This window comes from Hyaena hyaena, unplaced genomic scaffold, assembly GCF_003009895.1.
Source record: "Hyaena hyaena isolate Hyena2069 unplaced genomic scaffold, ASM300989v1 scaffold_606, whole genome shotgun sequence".
Taxonomy (NCBI): domain Eukaryota; kingdom Metazoa; phylum Chordata; class Mammalia; order Carnivora; family Hyaenidae; genus Hyaena; species Hyaena hyaena.
Genome location: NW_024081238.1, coordinates 1,221,950 through 1,235,600, shown reverse-complemented (window position 1 = coordinate 1,235,600; position 13,651 = coordinate 1,221,950). Strand labels below are relative to the sequence as shown.

At 33.4% G+C, this 13,651-nt stretch overlaps 1 long non-coding RNA gene across 1 annotated transcript; it reads left to right on the top strand.

Moving 5' to 3' along the window:
- The first annotated feature begins 113 nt into the window (after nucleotides 1-113).
- LOC120248732 lies at nucleotides 114-9,507 on the top strand. Its single transcript, XR_005532672.1, has 4 exons — nucleotides 114-289; nucleotides 3,044-3,205; nucleotides 7,865-8,047; nucleotides 8,511-9,507. It is a non-coding gene; the product is annotated as an uncharacterized LOC120248732 (long non-coding RNA).
- The last annotated feature ends 4,144 nt before the right edge of the window (nucleotides 9,508-13,651 follow it).

The window sequence follows — 13,651 nt, the reverse complement described above, 5'->3', positions numbered from 1 at the left end:
ATGAACATTCAAACTTGATTAAATCAACACTTTTTGTTTATATGCATATAACCACATAAATTCTATTTTAAATATAAACTTTTTTTTTTTTTTTTGCATTTTTCACAGAGGGCAGTACGTGTGGCGATATACCTGGACTTGATTATGGCTATGTTGTTGAGTCTTCTGCCCCTCCCTATCACCATGGAGCTTCAGTGGAGTTCAAGTGCAGAGAAACATTTATATTGATTGGACACAGATCAATTTACATGTGTTAGTGGAATGTGGACCCAACTTCTTCAGTGTGTTGGTGAGAACAGCATTTCTTGAATTGCCATTCAATAAAACTTAACATTTTTATTATAAAAACTATGCCTGTCACAATGTTTTTGAAATTTAGAGATATTTGTCAAACATGTCAGGTCTTAAATTATAAACAACAAATTCAAACATTTGTTGTTATGGTTCAATATGTACCAACAGGGGAAAAATATAAACTAGCAATTGGATTTTATGACTCTCCCTGTCCCTGATACTGACTTTACTTCTTTACTTATACTTGCAGGTATATATATAAAACCTGCAAATTTATAACTATCTTTACATAAATGGTTTTTTTTGTTTGTTTGTTCTTATACGGCACTTCTTCTTTCAGGCCCTGGAAAACAAGGAAATAAGTTGACAGAAAACCACCAGCTATACTCCCAGAGGAATCTTGCCTCTCTCAAGTTTTCTAACATTGGTGATTACTCAGGCAGTTTCAAATGCAGCAAAAGAAACTCATGTGCTGGAGGGTGGGCAGTCGGTAGTATAACTCAGTCACAGGAGGCAAGGGAGATTGGGCCAAGAAAAAATTCAGATACTATAAGTGAATCATTCTGCACTCTGAGGACAAATTTGAAGAACCTTGGGGGCCTCCTTTCACTTTACCCTTTGGATGAGTTCTTTCCAAGAGTTTCTCTGGGTTCTACGTTCAAAGAGAAACCAGGATGTCTAGTCTTATTTATTCAGCCAATTTCTAGGCATTAATTAATCCCAAGAGAAGATACAGCTGGGAGTCAATCTCCATGACAACAGGGTTTCATACTTCACTGATTTATTCCCAATACTCAGAAGACTGGCTGGCATAGAGAAGGCACTCAACAGGAGTTTGTTAAATAGATCAATAAATTTTGTTGCTTATTAAACATCGTTGCTAAATACATTCCTGTCAAAGGTACTGCCAGTCCCCGAAGACCAACTTCATGTTAGTGCTCTCCTAGTGCCACAAATGATCTCACCTCATTTCTGTCATTTGTGGGAAAAAACCAAAGGTGAGATCAGGCATGAAAACTCTCATCTTTTCATTATAACTTAACATCAAAACATCTGCTTCAATGATTACTCTGCTCTGGTCTCAGAGTTTTCCTTAATGTGAATCCTCTGCCTATATTACATTTAATGTAACATTTCCAGCTACCTTAGATTTTACTCCAGTTTTCCTCTCTCAGTGTTTATTCTGTACCTCCACTCTTCCTTTCACTTTTCTCCATAGGTTTATTTTCTCCTCACGAACAAAGAAATCCTTTTGAAAATTGGACATGATAACAACCACCCCCACTCCTTTTGATTACAGATCTTTCTTCAGTTACTATCTCTTGAAGAATACCTTGTTTTATCTCCGTCAACACTTGGGACCAATTCTAAAAATAGGACTAAGACTGGAGCCTCTAGTTTGTTTTAAATTAGACTCCTTTTTGTTCATTTTTTCTTAAGGTTGCATTTCAAAATCTTTTCTTTGGCCAATTTATTTGAGTTTGCCTCCTTCATCTTGTTAATTTAAACAACAAATACTAGCAAAGACCTATGAAGAGATTTATCAACTTCAAAAAGGACTCCCATTCTTAACTGAATTATTGAAATATATAGCTATATAAAAAGCTTCTATAGTCTATATGTAACATATTGAAGCTAGCAAAAATTTATTATTATGACATTATAATATTATTGGATTATAGGATGGTTAGGTGTAAAAAAATAGCTTCTCAAAGATTCTAAGAGCATGTACAGAAAACAGTTCATGACTTTAAATAACCAATTTCTTTTCTAAGGTCGATTTTAATTTTCATATGTATATATATTTATAATTGACATACAGCATTATGTTCATTTTAGGTGTACAACATAATGATGTGATATTTGTATACATTGTGAAATGATCACACTAAATCTAACATCTATCACCATATACAGTTATAGATAGTTTTTTCTTGTGATGAGAATTTTCAAGATCTACTTCTCAGCAACTTATAAATATACAGCACAGTATTATTAACTATAGTCACTATGCTGTTACATCCCCATGACTTATTTATTTTATAACTGGAAGTTTGTATCTTTTGATTCCCTTCGCCCATTTCACCCAACTCTACCCCTGCCTCTGGCAATTACCAATTTGTTCTTTATATACATGAGTTTTTCAATTTGTTTTTTAGATTCCAAATATAAGTAAATAATATGGTATTTATCTGTCTGACTTATTTTTCTTATCATAACTCCCTAAGGTCTATCCATGTTGGTGTAAATGGCAAGATTTTATTGTTTTTTATGACTGAATAAATATTCCATTTTATTTATATGCCACATCTTTATTCATGTGCCAATGGACATTTAGATGGCTTCCATATCTTGCCTATTGTAAATAATGCTGCAATAAATATGGGGTGCATATGCCTTTTCAAGTTAGTGTTTTCATTTTTTTTTTCAGATAAATACTTAGAAGTGAAATTGCTAGATCATACGGTAGTTCTATTTTTAATTTTTTGAGGCTCTTCCATACTGTTTTCCGAAGTGGCCGCACAAATTTACATTCCCACCAACAATGCACAAGTGTTCCCTTTTCTCCACATCCTCACCAACACTTGTTATTTCCGTCTTTTTGACAAGCCCATTTCATGCAATATGATCAGGATGACTTGGTGGGATTTGTGAGCATAAAATAGACTATTGACTCTATTGCTATTTTTTATGTAGTAGTTTTGATTTTTATGATTAGTCTTGTCAAGGGAATATTTTAATTTTATAGCAACAAATGAACTTAAGAAGTGTAAATCATCACAGTTGTTTTCATATGAGGTGATTGAATTTGATCATAATACCAATATGCATTACAAATGTAGAGGAAGATCAGACTACAAGCACTTGATCTGCGTAAATGGAAGGTGGGAGCCTGAAATAACCTGCACAGGTAAGCTCTTATTTATAATGTTTTAAAGAATTTATTTGATTTCTTTCTAACTTGTAAAAGAATGATCTTTGTGCCTTAAAAAATTAGCTATTTATTATTACAATTTTCAAGCTGGAAGGTAATTTTAAAAATAGCGGAAGCACTGCTTCTAAATATTCATTGTATCATTGTTGTATTAATATTATTGTATCATTACTGTATTAGTTAGCTGTGTAACATACCACCTACAAACCTGGCTTTAAATTAACATCTGGGCAGTAGGTGTACTAATTACTATTGGAATACCATTGCTCTTAACTCCCTTTATTACACACAAAGGTACCTATGCCTCTGCTTACAACTAGTATGTATCTACGTACCTGTCAATATATCTATTAGTGTATTCATATAAGTATGTATCTATTTATGGATGAAGGCATCTCTCTTGTCACCTGTTTATTTATGTGTTTATCTGTCTTGAAACCTCTACATCCTATTAACACCACCAATTCCTATTGAATAGATCAGGCCTTATTCCATTTTTCCACTTTTCGTATTTGTATCTCTCTTCTCTGTCAGTAGGACACCTTAACTTACTATTCTCAATTATTTTAACCAATTTCCCCAAGCCTAGAATACATGGAAAGTGGCATCACATCAATATCAAAACCCAATCTACTATCTATGGTTCAACATATTTTTCGTTCTCTTGTAAAAGGAAATAAGAAATATTTACATGGAATGAAGCATATATGCTCTACATTTTCTTCTAGAAGCTTTATAGTTTTAGCATTTATATTTAGGTATATCATCCATATTATATTAATTTTTGAGCTTGGTATAAAATAGGGGTTGATTTTTTAAAAATACAGGTAGCAATTGTTCTAGCAATTGTGTGGAAAAGACTTTGAAATGAAAATCAGTTACCTATGTAAGTATTGATCTACTTCTAGACGCTTTACTCAGCCTATGTATCTATTTATCTATCTTTATTCCTGCCCCATTGCCTTGGTGACTATAGTTTATAAGTCTTGAAGTCTGATTTGTGCTAATATATTCTTGCTATTCAAAATTGCTTTACTTATTCTTGCCTTTTCCTTTCCATAAAAATTTCAAGGAAAGCTTATAAATTTCTATAAGATATCTGCTTGTATAATCAAATGGATGGTTTGTATAATGAAAAATAAATTAGGGAATATTATCATCTTAATCATATTGAGTATTCAATCCATAAACATACTAGATCTCTTCAATTATTTTTTCTGCTTCCATTTTCCCAATAAAGTTTTAAGTGTAGAAGTTTTATGGTTATAAAAAAAGATTCCTATTTCATATTTTTATGCTATAAATGCAATTTTTCAAAATTATATTTTCCAGTTTTACTGCAAATATAAAGAAATGCATTTAATTTTATTGATTTTTAGTTTGAAACTATATTAAGTTGCCTCATTTTATGTATCACTTTATAGATCTATTACAATTTTTGTTTTTAGATCTGTTACAATTTTCTATCAGCAGTTATATCATTGCAAATACAAGATTTTATCTGTCAGAGTCTGTTCTTATTTTTACTTTTTGTTTATTTTCTTATTGCATTGGCTAGGACCTTAAATAAACTGTTTAAAGGAACAAACATCTTTCCCTTAATCCTGACCACTGGGAGAGGGCATTTAACATTTTATCACAATGATAATGTCAGCTTAGGATTTTTATAGATATCCTTTATTGGATCAAAGGAATTATTTCCTATTCCTACTTAGCTGAGTCAATTTTATCATCAACCACTGATGTTTCAAGTGCTTTTGATGTACTATTAACATGATAATATGGCTTTCTTAATTCTGTTATTATAATGAATTGCATATATAAGTTTTTAAATGTTGAATAAATTATTTATTTATTTATTTATTTATTTTAATGTTTATTTATTTTTGAGAGAGGGACAGACTGTAGGAGGGGAGGGGAAGAGAGATGGGGAGACATAGAATCCAAAGCAGGATCCAGGCTCTGAGCTGTCAACACAGGGCCCAACTCAGGGCTCAAACTCATGTACCACGATCATGACCTAAGCCGAGGTCACACTGACTTAGCCACCCAGATGCCCCTAAATCTCTCATTTCTTTTTTTAAATTTTTTAAATGTTTATTTATTTGTGAGAGGCAGAGAGAGACAGAGCACAAACAGGGGAGGAGCAGAGAGAGATGGAGACACAGAATCAGAGGGAGGCTCCAAGCTCTGAGCTGTCAGCACAGAGCCCGGTGCAGGGCTCGAACCCATGGATCCTGAGATCATGACCTGAGCCATATTTGGATGCTCAACTGACTGAGCCACCCAGGTGCCCCTAAATCTCTCATTTCTTAAGTCAACTCGGTTAGTGATATATTTTCATGTACTAAATTTGCTGATATATTTTTAAGATTTTTTTTACATCTGTGTTCATGTGGGATATTAATCTACAGTTATGTTTTCTTGTAATGTCTCTGCCAGGTTTTGTTGTCAGGGATATTATAGACTCAGCAATCTAGCTGAGAAGTGTTCTGTAACCCTCTATTGTTCTGAAGGTACATGTGCAATATTATTACACATATTATTATTGTACTCTTTTTCCCTTAAGTAACTGATAAAATTCACCTATGAAGTCACCTGATATACAGATGGGGTTTAAAAAAAATTTTTTTTGATAGAAAATTTAATTTCTTCCATAGGTGGTAGGGGCTATTCAGATTTTCTATATTAATAGTCTTTTGTCAGTGTGAACAAGTTGTTTTTTCAAAAAAATCACCATTTTTTCACTATTTAATTTATCAAATTGGTTAGTATACAGTTGTTCTCATAGCCAATATTCCATCTTCCTTTTAATTCTATAGTATCTGTGATGATAACACTTTTTTCATTCTTGATATTGATATTTGTTTGTCTTTTATCTAGATCACTCTTTCTAGGTATTTTTAAATAACCAATTTAAATACTCTTAATTTTCTCCATTTTCTTTTTTCTATTTTTTTTAGATTTACTAACATTCATTATTTTTGCTTTATTCATTTTCTCTCTTCTTTTTTACATGTCTTTCTCCATTTTCTTTGTTTTCTCTCTTCCACTGATTTGTTTTCTTTCTTGTAATTACTTTGATTTTAATTTTACTTTTTCATATTTCTTTTTTTAAGCTTATTTATTTATTTTGAGAGAGACAGAGAAGGCACGAGTGGGGAAGGGCAGAGAGAGGAAGAATCCCAAGCAGGTTGCATGCTGTCAGTGTGCAGAGCTGGATGTAAGACTCGAACCCATGAAATTGTGAGATCATAACCTTAGCCAAAATCAGGAGTTGGATGCCTGGGGCACCTGGGTGGCTCAGTGGTTGAGCATCTGACTTCGGCTCAAATCATGATCTCACGGTTCATGGGTTCAAGCCCTGTGTCCGGCTTTGTGCTGACAGCTAGCTCAGAGCCTGGAGCCTGCTTTGGATTCTGTTTCTCCCTCTCTCTCTGACCCTCTCCTGCTTATGCTGCCTCTCTCTCTCTCTTAGAAATAACTAAAACATTAAAAAATTTAAAAGTTGGATGTCTAACTGACTGAGCCACTAGATGCCCCTCTTTTTCTCATTTCTTAAGGTAGAAATTAAAAACATGGGCTTAAACCATCCTATTTTTAAAATATAAACTTTACAACTACATTTTGCTTTCTAAGTACTATTATAGCCGTGTCTTGAAAATTTTTATATGCATTTTATTTTTTATTAAATTCGATGTAAGATATTTTCTTTCTAATATTCTTCTGATTTCTTCTTTGACATGTCAGTTATTCAGAAGTTTGTTGTTTAATTTCCAAATGTTTGTGTTTTCTAATCGTTTTTCTTTTTATAATAGTTTTATTGTGGTATGGTTGTATAAAGAACAAGTATATGTAGTGTGCACAATTAGGTGATATCATGATAAAATTCAGCTAAATTCAACCTCTGGCAAGACTTATCAAGAGGAGGGGCGCCTGGGTGGCTCAGTCGGTTGAGTGTCCGACTTCGGCTCGGGTCACGATCTCACTGTTTGTGAGTTCGAGCCCCACATCAGGCTCTGTGCTGACAGATCGGAGCCTGGAGCCTGCTTTGGATTCTGTGTCTTCCTTTCTCTGCCCCTCACCCGCTCATGCTCTGTCTCTCTCTGTCTCTCAAAACCTGAATAAAAATTAAAAAAAAATTAAAAAAAATAAATATAGCAAAAAAAATTTCTTATGAAATATACAATACTCATATCAGCTTAGAAGTAGAAAATCTGACATTAATAGCTTGAATAAAGTTTGCTCAAATATTTCCCTGAATTAAATGTAAAATGTGGACAGTTGAAAGGATTTAGAGTATACACTTCCTGGTGTGTATTCACAGAAAACCTTTATTTAGTGCCTGATCCTGAGTAATTTAGCTAGAACATCTTAATAGTTAGAAATAATTAAAAGAGGTCTTATATAAATTATGATCACAGAAAGAATAAAAGGAAGAAACAATAAAGAAAACCATGAGAATAAGCCAAATGTGATACACTGAAGTATCAAAGAGTATAACATATTTAAATCCAGAGCATGCCATTATTATTTGACCATTTATGATACCTCATTTTGTTTTCTGCTACATCATCCTCTTGATATTTTTAAGTTCTGATTTTTATTCAAGAAATCTAATTTTAATGCTTTTAGAGCTACAAATGCAGTCATGACCACCTTCACCTCAGATTCCCAATGCTCGAGATATGACAACTACAGTGAATTACCATGATAGAGAAAAAATGTCTGTTCTGTGTCAAGAAAATTATGTAATCCGTGACACAGTAGAAATTGTGTATAAAGATGGAAGATGGCAGTCAATACCACGCTGTGTTGGTCAGTAGCGCATAATTTACTTTATGATGTTCTTTGAAATGAGGTTAGCACTCCCCTGTGCTTTGTATAAATGAACAAGATGAAGCCTTTCTCTATATTCCACTTTATCTTGATACAGTAAATTACAATCTAAGTAAGTCAGTCACTGTTCTTTCACTTCTGTGAAATAAACACAGACAAAACTTATGGGTTACTCTGTAAATATGGGATAAGAATTCTATTTCTGCCTATTTTACTCCTTACGATGAACAAGACAAGAATGAAGGGGCATATTGAACAAGCGGAGAGTAGCATAGATATTAGGGAGACATATATCCTCGCAAGTTTCAAATATTTTCAGTTTTAAATAATTTAATTTGTTCAAATTATCCATATTTTAAAATCCCCAGGCAGTATTTGTTTGTATTTTTCAATGTAAACATTATATTTGCGCCTGACTCTTTGTTCTCTCTTCTTCATACAGAGAAAATTCCACGTTCTCAACCACCTCATGTAGAAAATGGACTCATTAAAGGAACACTTGAAACCAGGCTTTATGCACATGGCACTAAATTAAGTTATATTTGTGAACGTGGTTACAAGATATCCTCAGAAGATATCCCCATTACAACCAGGCAGGGTGGAAGTCCACGCTCTTCACTTGGTCTTTGGATCCAGATGGGGAGAGAGGTGGTCTTAGGTTTTTTTCTCTGATGTTTTTCTGAAGTAATTTAAGTATTATAAAAAATGCTTACCTTGCTAAGTTGCTCTTTTCCTGAGCCATTGTCTAAAGAGATAAAGGAAATTCTTGGAACCTTTTTTTTTTTTTTTTTTGCCTGAACTTGATATCATTTCTGGCTTACACTCTTCTTCAGTGCCCAGTCTAGGATACACAGAAGGCACAGTAAAAACCCAAATAACTCACTGCAGTGTGATTCTTTGAATTCTGAGGTCCTCGAAAGACTGACTTCTTGTCTACATCTTTCACAGTCTCTTATGTTGGATTTTGCAGTATGTTCAGGATGAAGCCCTGAGCCAGCATGGAAGAATGCACTTGAAAGTCTGACATTCTGTGGAAAATATTTATTTACTACTTAATGTTTTATGTTCATTCTTTTGTACTTTCAGGTATATGTGTTATATCAGATGAAATCTTGGAAAAACATAGCATATGGTTACGATGGAGTTTTAGGAATCAAATTTATGCTAACCCAGGGGATACTGTTGAATGTGTGTGTCAACTTCGATATTGTAGACAGATGTCACTTCATACATTCCAAGAAGCCTGTTGGGAAGGGAGACTGACGTATCCTGTTTGTGTACAAACCAATGGCTAAAATGTAGTCCTAATATTAAAATATGTACACTTATTCAGAATTTTTCATGGTTAATTCAATTCTCAGTTTATTTTTTCAAGCTTTAATAATTTTTATTCATAAATCAGAATACGTGTTTAAAACATGTGGATAGTATAATTATAATCTAAGAGAAAAATGAATCACTTCTTAAAAGCACCACATTAAAAGTTGGCAAACCAAAATACTATGTGTCTTATTCATAAAATATGTACGGTAAGAAATTGGGTTCTATCACTTTCAGTGCCCGCTTCTCTATCCATTTTCCTCCCAACTTTCTCAAAGCTCCCTCCATAACTTCTGAGGCTTCCTGAAACTATTTCAGAGGAAATGGAAGAAAATGCTTTTCTCCATTCCAAAATAACATCACTTCCAAAACACCGAACTATGTCATACCTGTGTTAGCAATGAGATGTAAGCAGTTATCACTTAACTTTTGCTTATTTTTCAATAGATATCTATACACCAAAAAATGATGAAATGCACAATCTCTTACAGAGGGCTATCTAGCACACATAAAAATTAAAACAAATCATAAAAAGAAATTAGAATCTGATTGGGTACGTAATTATCATTACAGCACATGAAAAGTGACAAAAAATCCAATATCAAGTGTAAACATACACACATACATACACTATGCTTTGAACACTGAATAAATGTTTATAGAACCAATGTCAGCAGAAGTACAATGGAATATTTATAATAACTATAGTTAGAAATACCAATGGTCAGAGTTGGTATTTAACCCCTTAATACTTAACAGTATCCTCCATTTTTTTCTGCCTTTACCGTATATCACTTTTGGACCACAAGAATATATTATTTTAGAATAAACATATATTAAAAACTAAGATAATACATGTTGAAAACTATGAAAGCCTTTTTGGTAATGATCTTCAAATCTAATGATCATTTTTCAAATGGTAGATAGGGTTTTGGAAACATTCAAAGAGTTAAAATCAGTTGACTATAAACATTTGAAGTGTCAACAAAAATATGAAGACAAGGGTATAAATAATTAAGGTAAAAATATCTTAAGGTGATATCTTGTTACTTCATACTGCACCAAATCAAGTGGCACTCCTGGCATGATCGTTTTCAGGGTCTTCACTCTTTTCTGGGGTCCCCATGTCCAACTAACATCAGTTTTATTTCTCTGGAATAATTTCTTTTCATATTACTTGTAGCATGGATAATTTGCAACAAATTCTCTGAAATAATCTGAAAAGGTGTTTATTTCACTTTTGTTTTTGAAGAATGTTTCTGATGGGTATTGTGTTCTTATTTGACAATGTGTACATGTGTGTGCGCACATGCACATGTGCGGGGTATGTTTAACACTTGATTTTTTGTGTGTTTAATACTTTAAAGACGTAATTCTATAGGTTTCTAGCCCCTAGTTTTTGACGAGTGGTCTGTTGACAATATTAGCTCTGTCTGTGGATTGTCATTGTCTATGTATGTTCTTTCTCCGTTTTTTTTTCTAGGTGCTTTCAAATTTTTCTTTTTCATGTTTATTTTTAACAGTTTTGGTATTTTTTAAGTTATGGTTTTCTGTGTATTTGTCATTCTTGATGTGAGCTGAGCTTCTTGGTTCCATGGCTTCATGTCTTTAATAACATTTGGAAGATTGCTGTCCATAATTTTTCAAATTGGTCTGCCCTGAACTTTCTGTCTTCCTGTTTGATCACATGATACTGCCCCACGGATCACTGAGTCTTTAATCTTTTTATTCTCATTTTAATTTTTAACATATTTATTTCAGATAATTTTTATTAGCTTACTTTGAAGTCCATTTATTTCTTCTTTCACATTTCTCATTCTGTTCTTATTTTTCTAGTTTTTATGAATATTATATTTTTAATTCTAGGATTCACATTTGGTACTTTCTTAGAAACTGTCTGCCTCTATTCTGAAAGTCAACATTTCTTAACCCATTATATATAACTTTCCCTGTAAGTTCCTTAACTTCTATTTGATAGTCATTGAAAAGTTATGTTTATCTTATTTATTCTCACATACTCTTTGCCTTTAGGTGTGTTTCTTTTGGTAGTTCATTTCCTCCTCTGACTATTCTGCATATTTTCTGCTTCTTTGCATGTCCAGTACGTTTTTAGTCTACAAGGAACATCACCTACAAACACTGTAGAGATTTATAGATTCTGGTATTTACCTCTGAATAATATAGATTTTTCTTCTAGTAGAAGTTCCATTGTAAATTTTTTAAATTTTCTATATGTTATGATGGTTTGATATCTTACAAAACCTTCTGACTGAGGAGAGACTACTAAATCTTAGAGATACCAAAGAACCCCGACAGGAGCCTGTCTTTGATCTAACCAATTCAGAGCCATACCTTTTCTATCTGGCCCCCAAACCTTCCCCTCATCCCTATCTTCTGACTGCCTTCTTGGACTTGTGAGTATAATAAACTTTGTTTTTTCCTAAAGCTATCCTCCGTCTCCTTTTACGGCCATCATATCTGGCTGACTGTCTAATAAAAGAATACAAAACAGAAGTTATGTTCCTGGTGGAAAACTGTAATCCTTTTCAGTAATCTTGGTTTTCAGTTTTTTTTTTTAAATTGATCTATTTCAGTGTTGCCTTAATACAAGGATATAGTCCTCAGTCAACTCCTGGGACAGAGTATTTACTCCTGAGATGTATCTGTCTGGTTCAAGCAGAATGTGAAGACTTTAATAAGCTATGCTGGCCTGGAACTCCAAACCTGTTCTCTTCCACACTCATTACTACCTGAATTTTTCAAAGTTTTCAGCCTTGCAGCAGTTTCTTCCCACTGGTCTGGCAGTTCTGCCCCATGCAGGCTTATATTGATTAGGAAATAATTTAAGAGGACATATGGAGATTAATAGGGGGTTTCACTGATGAGGCTCCAGGCCTTTCTCACCTGGCAGAGGGTCTGCCAGGCCCATACTCAGATCCCTAAATTGTGCAAGAGACTCCTGCTTTCTGCCTGAGTTCTATCATCCACACACCATATGGATGTAGGTGTTTCTTAATTCATAAAATAGACAAAGATGGATCTCACAGTTTCATTCTATTCTTTCAAATATTGGACACTTTTCACTTTCTGCTTGCAGAAACTCAAGCAGTTCATTTTTGTAATTTGTGTTTATACTTGTTATTTGTAGGAGGTTCAGTTTGTTATTTTTAAATATTATTTTATTTATTTATTTATTTATTTATTTATTTTTGAAAGAGTGAGAGACAGAGAGAGTAGAGGAGGGGAAGAGAGAGAGAGGGAGACAGAATCCCAAGCAGGCTTCACATTGTCAGGATGGAGCCTGATGTGGGGCTTGAACTCACAAACCGCAAGATCATGACCTGAGCCAAAACCAAAAGTGGGATGATTAACCAACTGAGCCACCCAGGTGCCCCTAGGTTCACTTTAATATAAGCTATTTTGCTCTTCTGGAAGTATTAGTTGTATATATTACTAAATTTTTTACTATTTTAAAACTATGTAGTTATAGTAAGAAAATAAACAAATTTCAATGCATTAAAAGTCACAGTGATGACTGATTTATTTTCTCCTCCTTTATAGTAATAATATGTTTTCCATATTAATTATCTGCTTGAAAACAATGCTCTTATATTAAGTAATTGTACCTTAGAAGATGACAAATATAATTAGCTACAAATATGTAAATATGCCTGTATGTCTGAAAAAAATTTGAACAAATGCATTTAATAAATCAGTGAAAGGACAGCTGTGCGGGCGTTTAAGTTATATTCCTAAAACAAGAGGGAAATCACTGCATGCCTCTGAATATATTGTACCCCTAAAATAAAACGTGCCCTAAAACATGTTAGTTAAAGGATATTTAAATGCCAAGAATATGCTGAAACTCTTGCACTCTGTAGTGTAATCTGTGAGTTTAAGAATCAAGCAGTGTTTTCTTAAGCATAAGAATATACAGATAATGGAATAAGGTCCAAATATATACACTGGTTTTCATAGACCACTGAGTAATGAAGTAATGAACATAAGTAAAGAGTAAGAGAAAAATACAATGACAGAGATTCAGTTATTTGCATATGTTTCATCTGGTTGAGAAAGAGCCTTACCGATTTTCAATAGGAGTTTAAAGTTTAGTGTGTTTTATCACTTTTGGAGCTAACCTATTACTGTCCCTAAAGAAAGGTGTACAAGTACATATCAGGGAATGAATTCAAGAAATTATTGTGAAACCACTAACAGGAATTGAGGGATTTTGCAAACTCTGTTGAACTTTGATATTTACTA